The sequence below is a fragment of the Camelus dromedarius genome, chromosome 6 (assembly GCF_036321535.1).
Source record: "Camelus dromedarius isolate mCamDro1 chromosome 6, mCamDro1.pat, whole genome shotgun sequence".
Lineage (NCBI taxonomy): Eukaryota > Metazoa > Chordata > Mammalia > Artiodactyla > Camelidae > Camelus > Camelus dromedarius.
Window position 1 is genome coordinate 17695965 of NC_087441.1, and position 18433 is coordinate 17714397.

Consider the following 18433-nt stretch of genomic DNA (forward strand, 5'->3'; position numbering starts at 1 on the left):
GATGTCTTTCCTATCAACTGGTAACTTTTAAAATTGTTACCTTCAAATTAGAGATTTGAAATAAAAATGGAGAATAGTATTGGTTCCCTACAACATTCCAATAGCTTTATGATTAAAAACTGACATATGAAATAAATTGCTTTAAATGGTTAATAATTTGGTGGACATGAATTCTAAAGACGTCTATGCTGCATTTAAAATGTTAAAAGTTGTTCACTTGATCAGTGTTTAAGCACCAATCAGTCCTGAAAACTTGAATTACATTCTGAAAGGTAATTGCATTGACTCATTAACTTACTTCAGATGTCAGTTTAGTTTCCAAAGTATCTTCTGCTTATGATTTGCATAAAGGTTTTTTTTTTTAACTCTTAAATGCAAAAGGATACAATATTTCTTGAAAAACATGCTAAGTGAAAGAATCTAGATCCAAAAAGCCACATATTGCATGACTTCATTTATATGAAATAATCCAGAATAGGCAAATCTGTTGAGAGCAATCAGATTCATGGTTACTAGGGCCTGTGGGGAGGGAACAGGGGAACTGACTGCTTAATGGGTACTGGTTTCCTTTTGGTGGTGAAAATGTTCTAGAACAATACAGTGTTGATTGCACAACGTTGTGAATGTACTAAGTACCACTGAATCGTACACTTTAAAATGGTTTAAATGGTAAATTTTATGTAATGTGTATTTTACAACAATTTTTTTTAAAAAGAGAAGTATTTGCAGTCGTTATCAAAGCCAAAAAGTACAGTGCTTTCAAGGTCTGTGAAATGCTTAAGGTATGATTTAGAATTAATTTAGAGCATTAGTATGTAACACATTTATTCAAAGTCCTAATGAAATTCGTGAATTCCATCACGGAAGTACTGCTGACAGCAGCAGAAATAAAGTTATAATTCATCACAATCTCCTTACACTTTTCTTCTACAATTGTAACTGAGCAATTGGCTTCCACATTAATGTTCATTTCTCACCTTTTACATTTTCTTATGATTCCTTGTGGCATATCTCAATCACACTTTTTAAGATCCGTATTTAAAATCATGCTTTGAAAAGAATTTGTATAATTTTAATGATCATTTTTTATAGTTTTATACTTTGTGTTCCTTTTAAAGAGCAAATACATTGATGTATTAGATAAGACTAAATAAATTGAACTGATGTATACATTTTGCATTCTTTTGAATTGTCTTGTGGGAAAATGCTTGAATCTTGGGATTGGTAGGTACTTTAACAATCGTTTAGTTTCTCATTTTATACTTGGAGAAATCGAAGCTGAGTCTGCCTGTGTAAGTTCATTCAACAAGCGTTTATTGAGCACTGATGCCAGGCCCTGTGTAGGCCTGATTCTGGAAGGTTGTGACATGCCTCATATCACACAGGAATTACTACTACTTTCTCCTCCTTCTCTGCCCACTGTATATCTGGTAATATGCCAAGTACATGGACAGTGGACACGTTCCAGAGAAGGAAAGGCTTCAGGCAGAGATTCACTTTGAATGGTTCCGCACATGTATGCTTCTCAAATGCTAGAGAGATGTTCTTTAGTAAAATACCCATGACTATAGTGTTACTTGAGGAATGCATTAATTAACAAGTAAGTTTGCTTTCGCACTTTAAACCAATTACTTTCCACTAAGTTCCAAGGAGCTGACTTTAGAAAATTGTTGATTAAAATCAATATTAAAACAGTTAAATTGTTTTTCAAATACTGCGCTTCTCATATGATTGAGGGTATATATGCTAATTAAGGTGTTCGTGTGATTAAATGGGCTTAACAGAATGAGGCTGGTAGCATGAACTAAACTAACAGGATAAGCAGAGTAGACAAGAGGAGACTTGCATCACAATAGGTCTACTTAGACACTGCACAGGGGTCAGAGTCAAAGAATGGGAGGAAGGGAAATAATTCATATTCCAATTAGTTTGTTAGGAGGAAGGAAAATAATTGTCATAATTCACTCAAGATTTTTTACTTAGTGGTTTCTTATTAATTTTGTAATATTTCTGTAATAGTTAGGACTGCTTATCAAATAGTTTTTGACTCAGATTTACTTAATCATAACTTCTGTTCCTTCCTCTTACAGGCTACATTGCTACACCATTTCTCAAACACTTTCTATCCTTTCATGTCTCTGAGCCTTTATATACACTTTTTCCTTTGCCTAGAATACCCTCCCCCAAATTCTTTGTCTGGTAAACTTCAGATCGTTTGTGAGGACCCAATTTTGATGTTTTTTTCCTAGACCATCTCAAGTCAATGAGTTACCCATGCTCACTGTGTATCCCCCCCTTTTTTAATCCATCACACTACACTGCCATTATCTATTTGCTGATACCCGCTCACTGCTATAGATTGTAGCCCCCTCTAGGCAGAAACCATGTCTTACTTGGCTTCAGATCCCTGAACCTAGCAGAAGGCCTTACACACAGAAGGTATTCAGTTGGTGTCTGTTGAATGAATCATGAAAAATGATAGAATAATTTTGTAATGCTTTCAGTTAGCTTTTGCTGCATAACTTGCTCCCCAAAACTTCATGGTTTGAAACAAGTTTAATTAGCTCATGATTAGTTAGCTGGACTAGTTTGGTCTGGCTTGACTTGGCTGATCTCTGCCTGGTTGGCTCATGCATCCATGGTCAGCTGCTGGGTCAGCTGGAGGTTAGATGATCTAAGACAGCCTTACTGGCATATCTGGCAGTTGGCAGGCTGTTGGCTGGGGTGATGGGGATGATTAAGCCACATGTCTCTCATCATACAGCAGGCTAGCCCTGGCTGATTTACATGGCAGTAGCAAGAACAGCAAGAGAGTTAAGTCCCAATGTGCAAGCCACTGCTTGTCACATTTGTTAATGTCCCATTTTCCAAAGCAGTGACATGGCTAAGCCCAGATGCAAGGGATGGAGAAATAGAGTCTACCTCTCCGTGGGAGGAGCAGCCAAGTTATGTTGCAAACAAGTGTGTGCACAGGAACAGAGAGAGTCATACCCATTCAAATCTACCATGAATGCCTCGTAATTTCCAGTTTGATAGTCCCTCCATTCCTCTTTAGATTTTTCTAACAAAACCCCCTCAATATTAAAAACGAGGGTCAATTAAAAAATGAAGGAGAGCGTCAAGCTTTGTAAGGATAGTAGGGAGGAAATGCACAGGGTGGAGGAGCAGCAGCAGGTAGGAGCATTGTGACCGAAAAGTGACTCATGCTACTGCTACTGTTTACAGGATCTGGAGTCATCCCTTTGGCTTTCTTAATTTTCTTCCTTGGTTGTTATATGTCATTGATTTTTGCCTCTTTTCTTTATTATTTCCTTTGTTTCTACCCTGTGTTCAGTTTGCTTTTTGTTTACCACCGTCTTACTGTGGAAATTTAGATCATTGATTTTAAATCTTTTTTCTTTTATATTACAGACATGTACAAATGTAAATTTCCCTCTAATCACTGCTTCAGCTGCATCCCACAATGTTGATATGTTGTATTTTGTTATTATGCAATTCAAAATATTTTATGACTTCTCCTATGATTCCTTCTTTTATATATTTAGAAGTATTATTAATTTTCTTGATGAATTGACTTTTTGTCTTTATGAAATGTTCTTTATCTCTGCTAAAAGATATGCTATGGAAAAGAAAGAAAAACTAGAAGAAAGGGGAATTTGGGAAGGAGGGAATGAGAGGCAGCTTTCAATTTTTAAGTGATCAGAGTAAGCCTCCTCAAGAAGATAACCTTTGAGGAAAGACTTGAAGAAGTTAGCAATGTGGCAAGGGGAAGAGGCAGGGGGTAGCAGCAAGTACAAATATCTGAAACTAGAGAGTGCCAAGTAATACAAGGAATAACAAGAAAGAGTGATGGGAGAGGAGTGAGTGATGCGGAGAACAGTGGGAGAGCCCATGAGAGAGGTAATGGGCGAGACCAGATCATATGGAGCCTTGAGGGTTTTTGTGAGACTGACTTCTAGTGAAATGGGAGCCGTGAAAGGCTTTGAGTATGACTTCCTCCACGTTCTGACATTTATGTTAAAGGGATTGCCTAGTGACTGATTTGAGTCTAGCTTGTAGTGAAACAAGGGATGGAAGCAAGGAAGCCTGTCTGCAACCTATTGCTGTAATATAGGCAAAAGAACAGGAAAATTTGGGCCAGGGTGTTAGCAGTGGAAACAGTGAAGTATATGAGAAAAGGGGGAGTCATGGATGACTTCAAGTATTTTGTACTGAAAAAGTGGAACTATTATCCTCATTTTACGTGTAGGAACCTGAGATCTAGCTCAGTTCATTAGTGACTTTTCAGGAAATGGGTAAAAGGGAAGTTAACAGTGAGTCCTCTGTTAAGAACAGCTGTCACGGGGGGAGGGTATAGCTCAAGTAGTAGAGTGCATGCTTAGTATGCATGAGGTCCTGGGGATTGAACCTCCTCTAAAAATAAATAAACAAATAAACCTAATTACTTCCCCCTCCAAATAAAAAATAAAATAAAATGGTGATCATAATTTTAAAAAAAAGAAATTTTGTCGCTATAGCTGTGTCTGTGGCTCTCAACCATTAAAGGACACTGTGTGAGTCTTTGTCTACCAGGATAGACGTATTGAGAAACATGCTTTAAATGAAACATTTCATGAAGCGGGTTAAGAAGGCCAAAATTTGCTTACAAATGAAGCGAATTCTTTAGTTAGTAACAAAGATGCCTGATATGATTTGTAATATTGCCTTAAAATCCATACGGATTATACTAGCAGAAAGGATAATGGCTTTTATAGAGAGTCAATCTCACTGGTAAGCCACAGAGAAGATATGACACATTGTCTAGGTATATCCAGGGGAAATTCTGAACACACCCACGTCATTTAAAAATGTGTTCTTAATAGGGGAACATGAGATTAAAATGCTATTCTAAGAAGTAAGTGTTTTAAAATATTAAAAAGATGGTATGTGTTAAATATAGGGAAATAATACAGATAAAAAAGAAGAATATTCACATCAAATTTCTGTCACCCAATGTTAATCACACTTAATACTTTAGTTTTTATGTTTCTAGATTTTTCTAAATATATTTGAACCCAAATAATACCAAACAGTAAATATCATTTTGTGAATTACTTTTTCCTATCAATTATTTATTTTTCCCATTTCAGTAAATTTTTATCCTGCCTGTGTCAAAGTCATATTCAATTTTTCCCAATTATTCTGCAGAATGTTCTTTATAGTGTTTTGTCCAATGCAGTATCTAATCTAAGCCCACATATTACATCTGGTTGTTATGTATTATGTATCTTAAACTAGCACGATCCTTTTTTATGACTAACTAATATTGGAGTATCTACACCAGATTTTTACGAGGACCAGCTCCTGCATTTGTCTGATTGCTTCCGCATTTCACTTTTTCTTGTACCTGAAAACTGAAAGTTAAATAGAGGTAACTATTTTTGACTAGACAACATCTTAGAAGATATTGTACTTATGATACCTTTAATACTTTTTTTAAAACATATGATGACAAAGGATAAAAACTAACATGAAAAATTATACATCCCAATAATTCAAATCTCACATTTAGTCATTAGACTCAATTCAATCTTCATGAATTTTTTTTACCACAGCAACTCTGGAAAAGTGAAAGGTCATTTGAGTTTATATCCTTTTCTTTTTCCTCTCTTTAGTGGAGGTCATATGAGCAACGAGATGATAAAATTAAAGGGCTATCAGGAAGGAGAGAAGAAAAGCAAGATACCCTGACCTCACAAATTAGATATAACCCCTAAGTAATATATGCTATTAGAGTACTAAGCACAAGTAAATTTATTTCACTATTTAAAATTTCAAAATATGAGTGACATTATTGAGAATGCCAAAGTAAGGACCTCAAATATTCCCTTCTTAAAAGCAATGAGAATACTGGCAAATATAGTCAAAATTAACTTTTTTCACAACTCAGGAAGTTAACCGAAGATTTGCAACAATCCAGGGAACATTATTCAAAGAAAATGGCTGAACCTCAGTAAGAATAGCAAGCTTTGTGGTATTTTAAACTCACTCCAATCTCATCTCCCTCTCCCAAGCTCCATGGAAACCTTAAAGACCAAGAACTTGTAAAAGTGGTGAAAACCTGCAGCCTAGCAGCAACCAGAGGGATCAGAATAGGTTTGGAGGTATTTCAAAGTCTCATTCTCAGAGAAATGTAATTATTTAACCTATCTGGAAGTTTCCTGGCAAACTCCATTTGCAATGCATGTTTTTATTTGACCTGATTTAGAGCTTAGCCCATGTAAACAGCCTTTATCCAGCGGCATTTGTTGAAAATAATCAGTGGTAATTGTTCAATTTTGCAGCTATGTGAGGTAGTAATAATGGCTGGTGCAAATAACAGTCTAATGAAAAAATTTAAAAGAAAAAAGTGAGGAATGCTATGTCCATAGGGGACTTTGTAAAGTTCTGATATATAATGGGGAAATATGTAATTCTACGTGTATACCTATGGCTGTCTGCATGCTCAGGAAAGACCTGAGAAGGCTATAAGCCCTAACCTCTGGCTGACTTTGAGGCTTTATGCAAGAAGGCTGCAGTGGAAGTCATGTCCCAGCACACACAGGGCCCTTTGAGAAAGAGTGGACCTTTGAGAAAAATTAAAAACTGAAAATGAAAAATCCAAATCTGCAAGTAAGAAGTAAACTGTATTTGCAGATTGATAATCTAGTATGTAGAAAATTCTAAAGAATGTACTACAGAACTATTAGCATTAATGAATGAATTCACCAAGTTCACAGGATACAAGAACAAGTATAAATAAGTTGAATAAAAAGTTTAAAAAATCAATTGTATTTCTACACAATAGCAATGAACAACGTAAAAATAAAATTAAATCAATTTCATATTCAGTAGCATCAAAATAGTAAAAAAAAAAACTTAGGGATAAATTTAACCAAAGAAGTTCAAGACTTGAATGTTAAAAGCTACAAAATATTGTATTCAATTAAAAGAAATTGAAGAAGATCTAAATAAACAGAAAGTATCCTGTGATGACTTAGAATCACTAAGATGACAGTACTCCCCAAATTGATCTAAAGATTCAATGTAATCCCTGTCAAATCTCCAAAATGCTCCCCTGCCTTTTTTTTTTTTTTTTTATGGAAATCCAAGGGGCCCAGAATAGCCAAAAATATCTTGAAAAAGAACAAAGTTGGAGGATTTACTGTTTCCAATTTTGAAACTTACTACAAAGCCCCAGGTCAATACAGTGTGGTACTGGCCTAAGGAGAGACATGTAGACCAACAGAATAAAATTGAAAGTCCAGAAGTCAACTCTTACATTTATGGATTTTCAACAAGGAAATCAAGACAATTCAATGGGGGTAAGAACAGTTTTTCAATAAACAGTGTTGGGACAATTGATACTCACATAGAAGAAGGAAGTTAGAGCCTTTCCTCACATTATATCCCAAAATTCACTCAAAATGGGCCAACATTCTAAATGTAAAAGCTAAACTATATAAAACTTGCAGAAGAAAAAATAACATAGGCATAAATATTTGTGATCTTGAATTAAGCAATGTTTTTTTATATATGACACCAAAAACACAAGCAGCAAAATTAAAAACAGATAAATTGGACTTCATCAAAATTTAAAACTTTTTGCATCAAAGTACACTAGAGAGAGAAAAGACAATCTACAGAATGGAAATCCTGTGTCTGATATAAGCAATATCAAGAATTTATAAAGAACTCAAAACTCAACAATAAAAAGACAAATAACCCAAATAAAAAATGGATAAAGCATTTGAATAGACAATTCTCCAAAGATGATATACAAATGGTCAACTAACACATGAAAAGATGCTCAACATAATTAGTCATTGGAGAAATGCAAACAGAAACCACAATGAGAGCACTTCACACCCACCAGGACTACTATAATTAAAAAGTAGGAAAATAACAAGCACTGGCAAGGATGTGGAGAAATTGGAACCCTCATACATTGCTGATGAGCATGTAAAATGCTGCAGCCACTTTGGAAACAGTTTGGAAATTCTGTTTTAATTTAGTTTCATTTACTTTTTTTTGTATTTTTGAAAATTAAATTTGTAATTGAGATAGCATTGATTTATAACATTATATGTTTTCTTGTGTATAACATTATATTTCTACTTCTGTATACCCTACGGTGTGCTCACCACCAAAAATTTAGTTTCCATTTGTCACCATACAGTCGATCCCCTTCACCCATTTCACCCTCCCCCACATCTCACCCCCTCTGATAGCCACTACTCTGTTGTCTGTATCTACATGTTTGTTACTGTTTGGTTTGGTTTGTTGTTTTATTTTGTTTTGTTCATTTGTTTATTAGTTTTTAGATTCCACATATGGGTGAAATCGTATGGTATTTGTCTTTCTGCATTTGACTTATTTCACTTAGCATAATACCTTCAAGATCCATCCACGTTGTTGCAAATGGCAACAACATGTGTATGTGTGTGTGTATATATATATATATATACACACACACACACACACACATCTCACATCTTTATCCTTTGAGGGGCACTTAGGTTGTTTCCATATCTTGGCTATTGTAAATAGTGCCATAATGTGCATAGGAGTACATGTATCTTTTCATATTAGTGTTTTTATATTCTTTGGATAAATACCCAAAAGTGGGATTGCTGGATCATATAATAGTTCTATTCTTAATTTTTTGAGGAATCTTAATACTGTCTTCCATAGTGACTGCACCAATTTATATTCCCACCAACAGTGTATGAAGGTTCCCTTTTCTTCACCAACACTTGTTATTTCTTGTTTTTTTTTCATAATAGCCATTCTGAGGGATTTGAGGTGATATCTCACTGTGGTTTTGATTTGATGTTGAACATCTTTTCATCTGCCTGTATGGAAAGATGCTGGCCATTTGTATGTCTTTAGAAAACTGTCTGTTCAGCTTCTCTGCCCATTTTTAATTGGGTTGTTACGTTTTTTGGTTTTGAGTTGTATCAGTTCTTTATATATTTTGGATATCAACATCTTATTGGGTATATCGTTTACAATATCTTCTCCCATTTGCTAAGTCATCTTTTTGTTTTATTGATGGTTTCCTTTGCTGTTTTAGTTTGATGTTATCACTTTTTTTTTTTTTTTGCTTTTGTTCTCCTTTCCTGTATAGACATATCAAGATAGATATTGTGAAGACTGATGTTAAAGAATGTACTGTCTATGTTTTCTTCTAGGAGTTTTATGGTATCTGGTCTTACATTCAAGTCTTTAATCCATTTTGAGTTAATTTTTGTGTGTGCAATGTGAGATAGCAGTCTGGTTTCATTCTTTCTTTCTCTTTTGTTTTTTGTGCATATGGCTGTCCAGTTTTCCCAACACCATTAATTAAAGAGACTATCCTTTATTTTAATTTTAATTTTTATAAGTTTTCAATTAAAAAAATAAAAAATTGAATTACTGTATGACCCAAAATTCCACTCCTAAGACTACAGTTGAGAGAATTGCAAACATATAGTTACACAAAAACTTGTACATGAATGTTCATAAGAGCATTATTACTATTTGTCAAAAAGTGGAAACAATACAAATTTCTGTTGATGGTGAGTGGATTGAAAAATGTGGTATATCCATACAACAAAATGTTATTGGCAATAGAAAGGAATGAAGTACTGATACATGTGACTTGGTTGAACCTTGAAACATTGTACTACGTGAAAGAAGCCAGACACAAAAAGTCACATATTATATTATTTGATTTATATGAAATATCCAGAATAGGCCAACTCAGAGAGAAGGAAAGTTGATTAGTGGTTTCCAAGGGCTGAGGCAAAAGGGGCAGGGGAATTACTATTTATGCGTATGGGGTTTCTTCATGAGGTTGTGAAAATATTTCATAAATATACTGAAGGGCAGTGAATTTTACACTTAAAAAGTGAATTTTGTGGTATAAGCTATATCTCAATTTAAAATATCCATTCACAGAGTTTATTATCATTAACCTACAGAGGGTTTTGAAAGTTTTGCCTGTGCTTTGTTTTGTCTGCTCTTAATTTGATCATCAAAATTGTGTGTTTTAACAAACAGAATTGTTCAGAGCATTAATCTCATTTATGTGCTGCAGAGTGGATCTAACACTCAAGTTCCTCATTTATCTTTGCCTTCTTCTGCATTAAAAATTTAGCCATGTGTAAAATTAAAAATAAAAAACCTGATTACAACATCACAACTCATAAGCACTTTCAATAATTGATAATCCTGCAACAGTAAACGGCTCCGCAGTGATAGTCACCCTTTAGTGAGTGTGGCACAGAAACAGACTTGGGTCGTTCACCATTCTCTTCGTGTTGACTCTAACATCCTCTCCTGTCTTTCCTATTCAACCAAACATTTCTGGAAAGGCAGTGAGTGGAAATAATGTTTACACAGAAATGAGCTCTAAACACTGCGTTACTGTCAAACTTTGGATCTTTGATACGAATAGCAAGTTAGTTATAAGGGCCACTGGAGCTGAGAACTTGAAGACAGTTAAGTCTTAGGTTAATGGGATATTTACTTCTTAAAATAACCTCCTAAAATAGTATCTCTTTATTGTATTGCTGCATTCACATTGCCACTCTCTTCCATTAATCAGATGTGCTTTCACCTTTAATCAATACTTCCACGGAGTTGCAGGAGCCACCTTACAGAGATATACGGTGCAAGCTAGGAACTCCTGGTATCAAAGGGTGTGCGGAAACTTTCAGCTTACTGTTCCCACTGAGGGTCAAGGCCAAAAAGCTATTTTCTAGACAAAACACCAAAGGACAAGCAGAGCTACTCAGCCACTCTGTATTCCCTAACTGTCCAGAACATCTCTATTCTTTCACTGTCAGCGGGAAAACTTGCTTCAAACATCACAGGAAACGAGACACGGTACGACAATCCAGCATTTTCCTCCCAGATTTATTCTAACTTTTTCTGAATGTGTACTTATCTTTGTTCCTCTTGTTTTCCTTTCAAATACGATTGCTAGTTGATTGCAAAGTTAATCTCTTGTACATGCTCAGGATCCCAACTTTCTCTCCTACCCCTTAGGGGAAATACGCTCCTCCAACCAGCATTTATTGCTTTCTACATTCAAATCCTGTCTCCATGCTAAACGTTCTCTCAGCCTGTAAACACAGTTGTCTTCTTCATCTTAAAATAAACAGAAACCTCTATTCATGCTTCACTGCCCTCCTCCCTTCCTCCATCCCATCATATCTCTTGGCTCTTCATAAAACCAAGAAACCATGAAATCAAGGCCCTTGAAAGAATGATTTACCCTCACTCTGTGTTAATTCGTTCATGTGTCATTCACTAGCCACCTTGAGGAATTTAACTTCCCTGCAGCAATGGGAAAGAAAACATTCTCAGCAAAGACCTTTTATTTTTATTGACGATTGATGATTGATTAAAGTAGAGTTGATTTACAATATAGTGTTAGTTTCAGGTCTACAGCAAAATGATTCAGTTATGGATACATATATGTGTGTATTCTTTTTCAGATTCTTTTCCCAACATATTGAATACAGTTCCCTTGTGCTATATAGTAGATCCTTGCTGTAAAATAGCAAAAATCTGATTGCCAATTCTATTAGGAAATTTTTCTGTCCTTACTGTACTTAAACTCTGACTCTTGAAACTCTAGCTGCCCGAACCTTCCCTTTAGTACTTCCTCCTACTTTTCCTTTAATTTATTTTGGCTGCTGTTAACTGGACTTCTCAAGGGCATGGGCTTTGTCTTATCTGTCTTCCCGTTACCAAGCTCCTGCATCACATAGAGCAGGCACACAAACATGTATCAGTGAATGAGTAAGTGCTCCTTCTCAGTGCCAGGGCTCTTCTCTAATCCCAGGGCGCACCAGAGCTTCATCCTTGGCCCTCTTTCTGCTCATTCTGACCATTAACTGGATAATTACATTCACTTTTCACCTTTAGGCACACCTGATTTGGTGACTTCCAAACTTAAACCTCCTTTAAATGCTGTAGTGATTGACCCAACTGTCTTTCAGTTAACGTCTCCTGGATGGCCTGCAAGTACCACAATTCAACATGGACAAAGCTTTCCCCATCTTTCCTTCCAGAGTCACTCCTTTACATCTATATGAGTTATCTATCAGTTGTTAGCAGCATACATGCTGTGGCCAGACTACCTGTTTCCATTTAGTTATTTCCTAAGTAGACAGAGCTTTGATTCCTTTAGTTTTCAAAGAGAAACATTTGTGAGGCTGACAGATGTTTTTCTACCTAATAGACCATTTCTTATAGCATAATCTGTATGGGTCTCTGAATCTTTTCTATGCTTTGCAAGACTAAAATTTCATTTATACTACTCTGTTTTAGGATGGACCAGAGCCTGAAGGGATCAGTGGGAAAAGTGTGTGTGCATGTGTGTGTGCACACCCATTAAGTGAAAAATTTTGAGAAGAAAGGAGAGAAAAAAATTCCACTTTTGCCACATAAATAATAAAACATAAAATAGGTACCTTTTAAAATATCTTTCTACTTACCTAAAGATACAGATATTTAATAAACATCAAAAATTTTTGAATCTTATCAAGCACAAATGTAATACATTTATGTTACAATCACATTGCTAGCTCTTGACAAGTGACTTTGCTAAATAATTTCATTTTCTAAAACATATTCAGCTACATGTCACAGCCTATCTGCTTGTCTGGAATTGCCTCAGATATTGATTATAAATAACCACTGATTTAATACTAATAAATCTAAAGTTTTTACCACATATGGTTAGGTAAAAAGCCAATTTGTTCACGATTTATAAATTTGTATAATAAACGGTTCAAGTATAATATTGGTCCCAGAATATTTTATTACTCATGACATTTTTGTGTATTCAATTGCTTTTTCCTTTAATACTAACACATTTATTTAATGACCACATTTATTTAATGACAAATATATTTATAATAATGCGAAAAGGGGTCATGTGGTTAGGAAGTCCAGGTTGACCAAGAAAAAATTAGCCTTATGACTAAAGTGCTAGGAATTAATACCTATTCACTGTGCTGTAAGATAAACAATGGCAAGGCTACTGTCATTGTCCCTGTTTTAAAGATGATGCAAATGAATCAGCACCACAGAAGGTGAGAATTCTTCAGTAGGAGGCCTGTGAGTAGGCAGGACTCCCCAGATTACTTCAAAGTCCATCAGCCATTTCCTGGCTCCCATCTTTGCTATGAGAAATCAGCTGTCGGTAATTATCTTTCTTTCATAGATTATCTTTTCTCTCTCTCTCTCTGTTTGCTTTTAAGATAAACTCTTTGTCATTGGTACTCTTTGTTTCCATTATGATAGATCTAGGTATGGATTCTTTATTTATCCTGTTGGGATTCATTATAATTTTTGAATCTGAAGATTCATATCTCACAAGAAGTTGTGCCACAAATGGTATTAAAGAAATGTGAACAATAAATAGAAGGAGATGTGAGAAAGAGAGAGGTTTAGTTAGTTTGTTTTAAGGTGAGAGAAATATTAGCATAAATGTTAGTGACGTATCTGATCCAGTAAAGAAAGAAAAATTGGTGACACAGTGAGGAGAGGTGGGACTTGCTGAAGTGGTGCCTTTGAGTATATAAGAGGGGACGAGATCATGCAGAGATGGAGGACTTAGCCTTAGACATTAGGACTGACATACTGTGAGAGAGGGATGGCAGAGCGTGTGAGTCCAGGTATGTTTTGTTGGGTAGAAGTGGAAGCAAGGGCTTGTAGAAGTTCTTTTTTGATTATTTCCGTATTTTCAGTAACAATTTCTTCATGTTGGCTTCTTCATATGTTGCTATGTAGGTCAACATGGAAAAGCTGTTTGTGTCAGAAGTTTGTATGGAGTTTAGAAAATGGTACTTGGCTAGGGCAGTAGTTCTCAGTCACGGTGATGCTATCCCTGGGGGACATTTGGAGACATCTGGAGACATTCTGGTTGGCACAACTGCAGAAGTGCTACTGGCGTCTAGTGGGTAGAGACCATAGATGCTGGCAAACACCCTACAATGCACAGGAAAAGTTCACAAAATAAAGAATTATGTGGCTCAAAGTGTCAATAGTGCTGGGGTTAAGAAACCCTGGTCTTAGAGCTGTGGTGCGCAAACATTTTCTTAAAGGGTAAGATGAAAAATATTTCAGGCTTGGAAGCCATTTGGTCTCTGTTGCGATGAGTCAACTCTGCCCTTGTAGTGTGGAAATAGCCATAGACAATACACAGGTGAGTGGACCTGTCTGAGTTCCAATAAGCTTCATTTACAAAAACGGTGAATGGCCCAGTTTGCTGACCCTGAATCTAGAGGAGTTTTTTTTTTGCTTTTTCTGCAAACACCTAAGAAATAGAAGCAGGGTTTGGACTAATCTTAGATGATAACCATGGACAAAACCTCTGCATTCCACAAGACTATTAGTGCTTTGACATGTTAGCTATGCACCAAGTTGACACTTAGTGAATACTTTAAAATTCAGGCTTAAATAATTGTAAGTCAGTAGGCCACTTATCTTTTTATTTCAAACATTAAATGTCCTCCTGTCATTTTGACCCCTGAGGCGACCTCCTAGTAGCCACTGTTCTCATCCGCATCCTTGTGATCTGGAGCTGCTTGTGTCTGCCCTTTCCCACAACCAGAGCGCTCTCTCATCTCCATCCTCAGGCGTATAGGGCTCTTCAGTCCACGCGCTCACACACACGGGGCCAAACTTCACTGAAAGGTCATTATTTATTGTCTACCTCATCACTCTTCTAATGGTTTACTTTTCTTCTACTGTTATTAATCAGCACACACACATCCTAAACAGGAAAAGAGTTTGCCATTTTATTGAAAACGACGCACAAATTCTCTTTAGGATTTGTAAAAACCAAATCTTTAAGTCAGTCAAAATCAAATTTTCACTGGTTAGGGACTGAAATAATATTACTTTTGCAGAACCAGACAATTAAATTAATTTTATTCCTTTACAATTTTCAGAAATTGAGAAAAATGCTACCTAACATCTCTTTTTAAAATTATGTTAAGTTTCTCAGAAATCTATCATTCTTGATGTTGAGACACTAAGTTAGTAATACTGCCCTGAGCTCCCTTCATTTGTTATCTTTAGCTTAGCTAGCAATAGAAGAATCATATCCAGACAGTGAATGGAAAAGTTATCTTGACATTTTTAATATTTTCCACTGAAGATGTGGCATGTATTACCTTTGGGAATTTATATGTAATTTGACTATTGAAAACTTTTTTTCTTATACCATAGTAATTAATTTTGTATTTATCCTCAATAAGGCTAAAGTTCAAAATAAATATAGTTTTTTAAAGCATGACCTTTATTTTCTAGTAAAAGATCGCTTTACTGTGAAGAAAGAAAGATAGCTAATGTGGTTCTGGCATTTCAAAAGAATTTGCTAGAAGTTAAAAAGTAAGATAAATAAAAGAAGGTAGGCCAGAGGGTAAGAAGATTAGAGAAAAGGCCACTGGGGCTTGGCTTTGGGACCCTCACAGGACTTGGGTAAACGGAGACTCCATTCACTTGAGAAGCATACACAGAAACTCACGCACCAGGTCCAAGGGCAGTGGCAGTGATTTCATGGGAACCTGGGCCAGACCTGCCTGCTGGATTTGGAGGGTCTCCTGGGGATGTGGGGGACTGTTGCGGCTCACTCAGGGGACATAAAAGCTGGTGGCAGACATTCCAGGAGTGTTATCTACATGATCTTCCCTGGAGGCTGACATCTTGATTGGATCATTAGCACCAAGACCTAGCCCCCCAACAGTCTGTAGGGAAGCCTCAGGCCAAACAACATACAGGGTGGGAACACAGTCCCACCCATCAAAATTCCTAAGCTACAAAGGCCTCTAGACACAGCCCCACCCACCAGAGGTCCAGGACCAACCTTCACCCAGCAGTGGGCAGGCACTGGCTCCTCCTGCCAGGAAACCTGCATAAGCCTCTAGACCAGCCTCACCCACCAGGGTAGACACCAGAAATTAGAAAACAACAATCCTAAAGCCTGTGGAAGGAATCCACAAACACAGAAAGATAGACAATATGAGGCAGCAAAGGAATATCTCCCAGGCCAAGGCACACGATAAAACCTCAGAAGAAGAAATAAGTGATAAGGAGATAGGTCGTTTATCTGAGAAAGAGTTTAAAGTAATGATGGCCAAGATGTTCAGAGAACTCAAGAGGAGTATAGATGCACAGAGTGAAGTTTTTAGCACAGAGTGAAGTTTTTAGCAAAGAGTTGGAAAATATAAAGAATACCCAAACAGAGTTGAAGAATAAAATTAGTGAAATGAACAACACACTAGAAGGAACCAAGAATAGACTAAATGAGGCAGAAGAATGGATCAGTGAGCTAGAAGACATATTAGTGGAAATCACTATTTCAGAACAGAAAAAAAGAAAAAAAAGAATGAGGATAGTTTAAGAGAACTCTAGGACTACATGAAGCACTCTTATATTCAAATTATAGGGGTCTTAGAAAGAGAAGAGGGATAGAAAAGACCTGAGAAAATTTTTGGAGATATAATAACCAAAAACTTCCCCAACTTGGGAAAGGAAACAGTCACTCCAGTCCTGGAAGCGCAGAGAGTACCATATAGAATCAACCCAAAGAGGAACACATCAAGGCACACAGTCATCAAATTGACAACAATTAAGGATAAGGAGAAAATATTAAAACTACCAAGAGAAAAGCAACGAATAACATACAAGGAAACTCCTATAAGGTTATCAGCTGATTTTTCAGCACAAACTCTACAGGCCAGAAGGGAGTGGCATGCTATATTTAAAGTGATGCAAGGGGGAGACTTACAACCAAGAAAATTCTATCCAGCAAAGCTCTCATTCAGACTTGATGGGGAAATCAAAAGCTTCACAGATAAACAAAAGCTAAAGATTTAAGCACCATCAAACCAGCTTTACAACAAATGTTAAAGGACCTTTTCTAGTCATCAAACCATAAGAAAAGAGAACAAAAAGAAAGAGGGGAAAAAAAAAAGAGAGACTTACAAAAGATTGCTTTGGCTGTTTGGTGTCTTTTGTGGTTCCTTATAAAATGTGGAATTGTTTGTTCTAGTTCTCTGAGGAATGTCATGAGTATTTTGATGAGGATTGAATGGGATCTGTGAATTGCTTTGGGTGGTGTGGTCATTTTGATAGTGTTGATTCTTCCAATCCAAGAGCACAAGAAATCTTTCCATTTCTTTGTGTCATTTCGGTTTTCAGAGTATAGGTAACCTCCTTGGTTAAGTTTATTTCTAGGTATTTTGTTGTTTTTGATGTAATGAAAATGTCTCTGCCAGTTATAAAATTCTGGTTTTTGAAATGAAAAAAAAAAGTGAATGAAGGGCCGCAAATGGCAAAAATATCTTTCTTTTTTATGGGTGAGTTGTATTCCATCATATCTATATCTATATCTATCTATATATATATGCTGCATCTTCATTATCTATTCAGCTATTGATGTGCACTAAGGATGGTTCCATATCTTGGCAATTATAAATAACATTGCTGTTAATGGCAGGGTTTGTGTATCTCTTTGAGTTAATTCTTATTGTGTGGTTTGCTTTATTCCTTTGTAACTATGTAAGCTAAAAAGCTAAAGCTCTAAATGTTCTTAGAAACAATGAACAGTACATATATGTAAGTTAAAAAAATATGTTCAGTAAAAAAAAAAAAGAAAGAAATATCAAGCCATGAAAGACATAGAAGAAACTTAAAAGACATATTACTAAATGAAAGAAGCCAGTCTGAAAAGGCTACAAACTGTACGATTCCAACCAAAAGACATTCTGGAAAAGGCAAAGCTACAGAAACAATAAAAAGATCATGGTTTCCAGGGGTTTGGGGAGAGGGAGGGAGGAATGAAAAGATGGAGCACAAGGGATTTTTAGAGCAATGAAATTAATCTGTATGATACTATAGTGGTGGCTGCATGTCATTATGCATTTGTCAAAACCCATAGAATAGACAACATCAAGATTGATCTCTAATGTAAACTATGGACTTTGGTTGATAATAATGTGTCCATGTTGGTTCATCGATTGTGCCAAATATGCCTCACTGATGAGGGATGTTGAGGGTAGGGGAGTGTATATGTGTTGGTGGGGAGGGCTCTGTGCGAACTCTGTATTTTCTGCTCAATTCTGTTGTGGAATTGAAACTGCTCTAAAAGAGTAAATTCTATTTTTAAAAAAGATTAGAGAAAAATGGTGATTAACTTATGGAAATTATGCGGAAATTAGATGGAAGGATAAAATGGAAGAGAAAAAACTTATGCATGATGAGCAATTAGCAGAAGAACAATAAAAAAGAATAATTTTTAAAGATTCTACTTTCAATGTATCTTGAAAAGGTTTGGTTATACAGGAACATTATTCCAATGATTTAAAGTTTTCTGCTTCAGGATAATATCAAACTTTGATGCTATTGC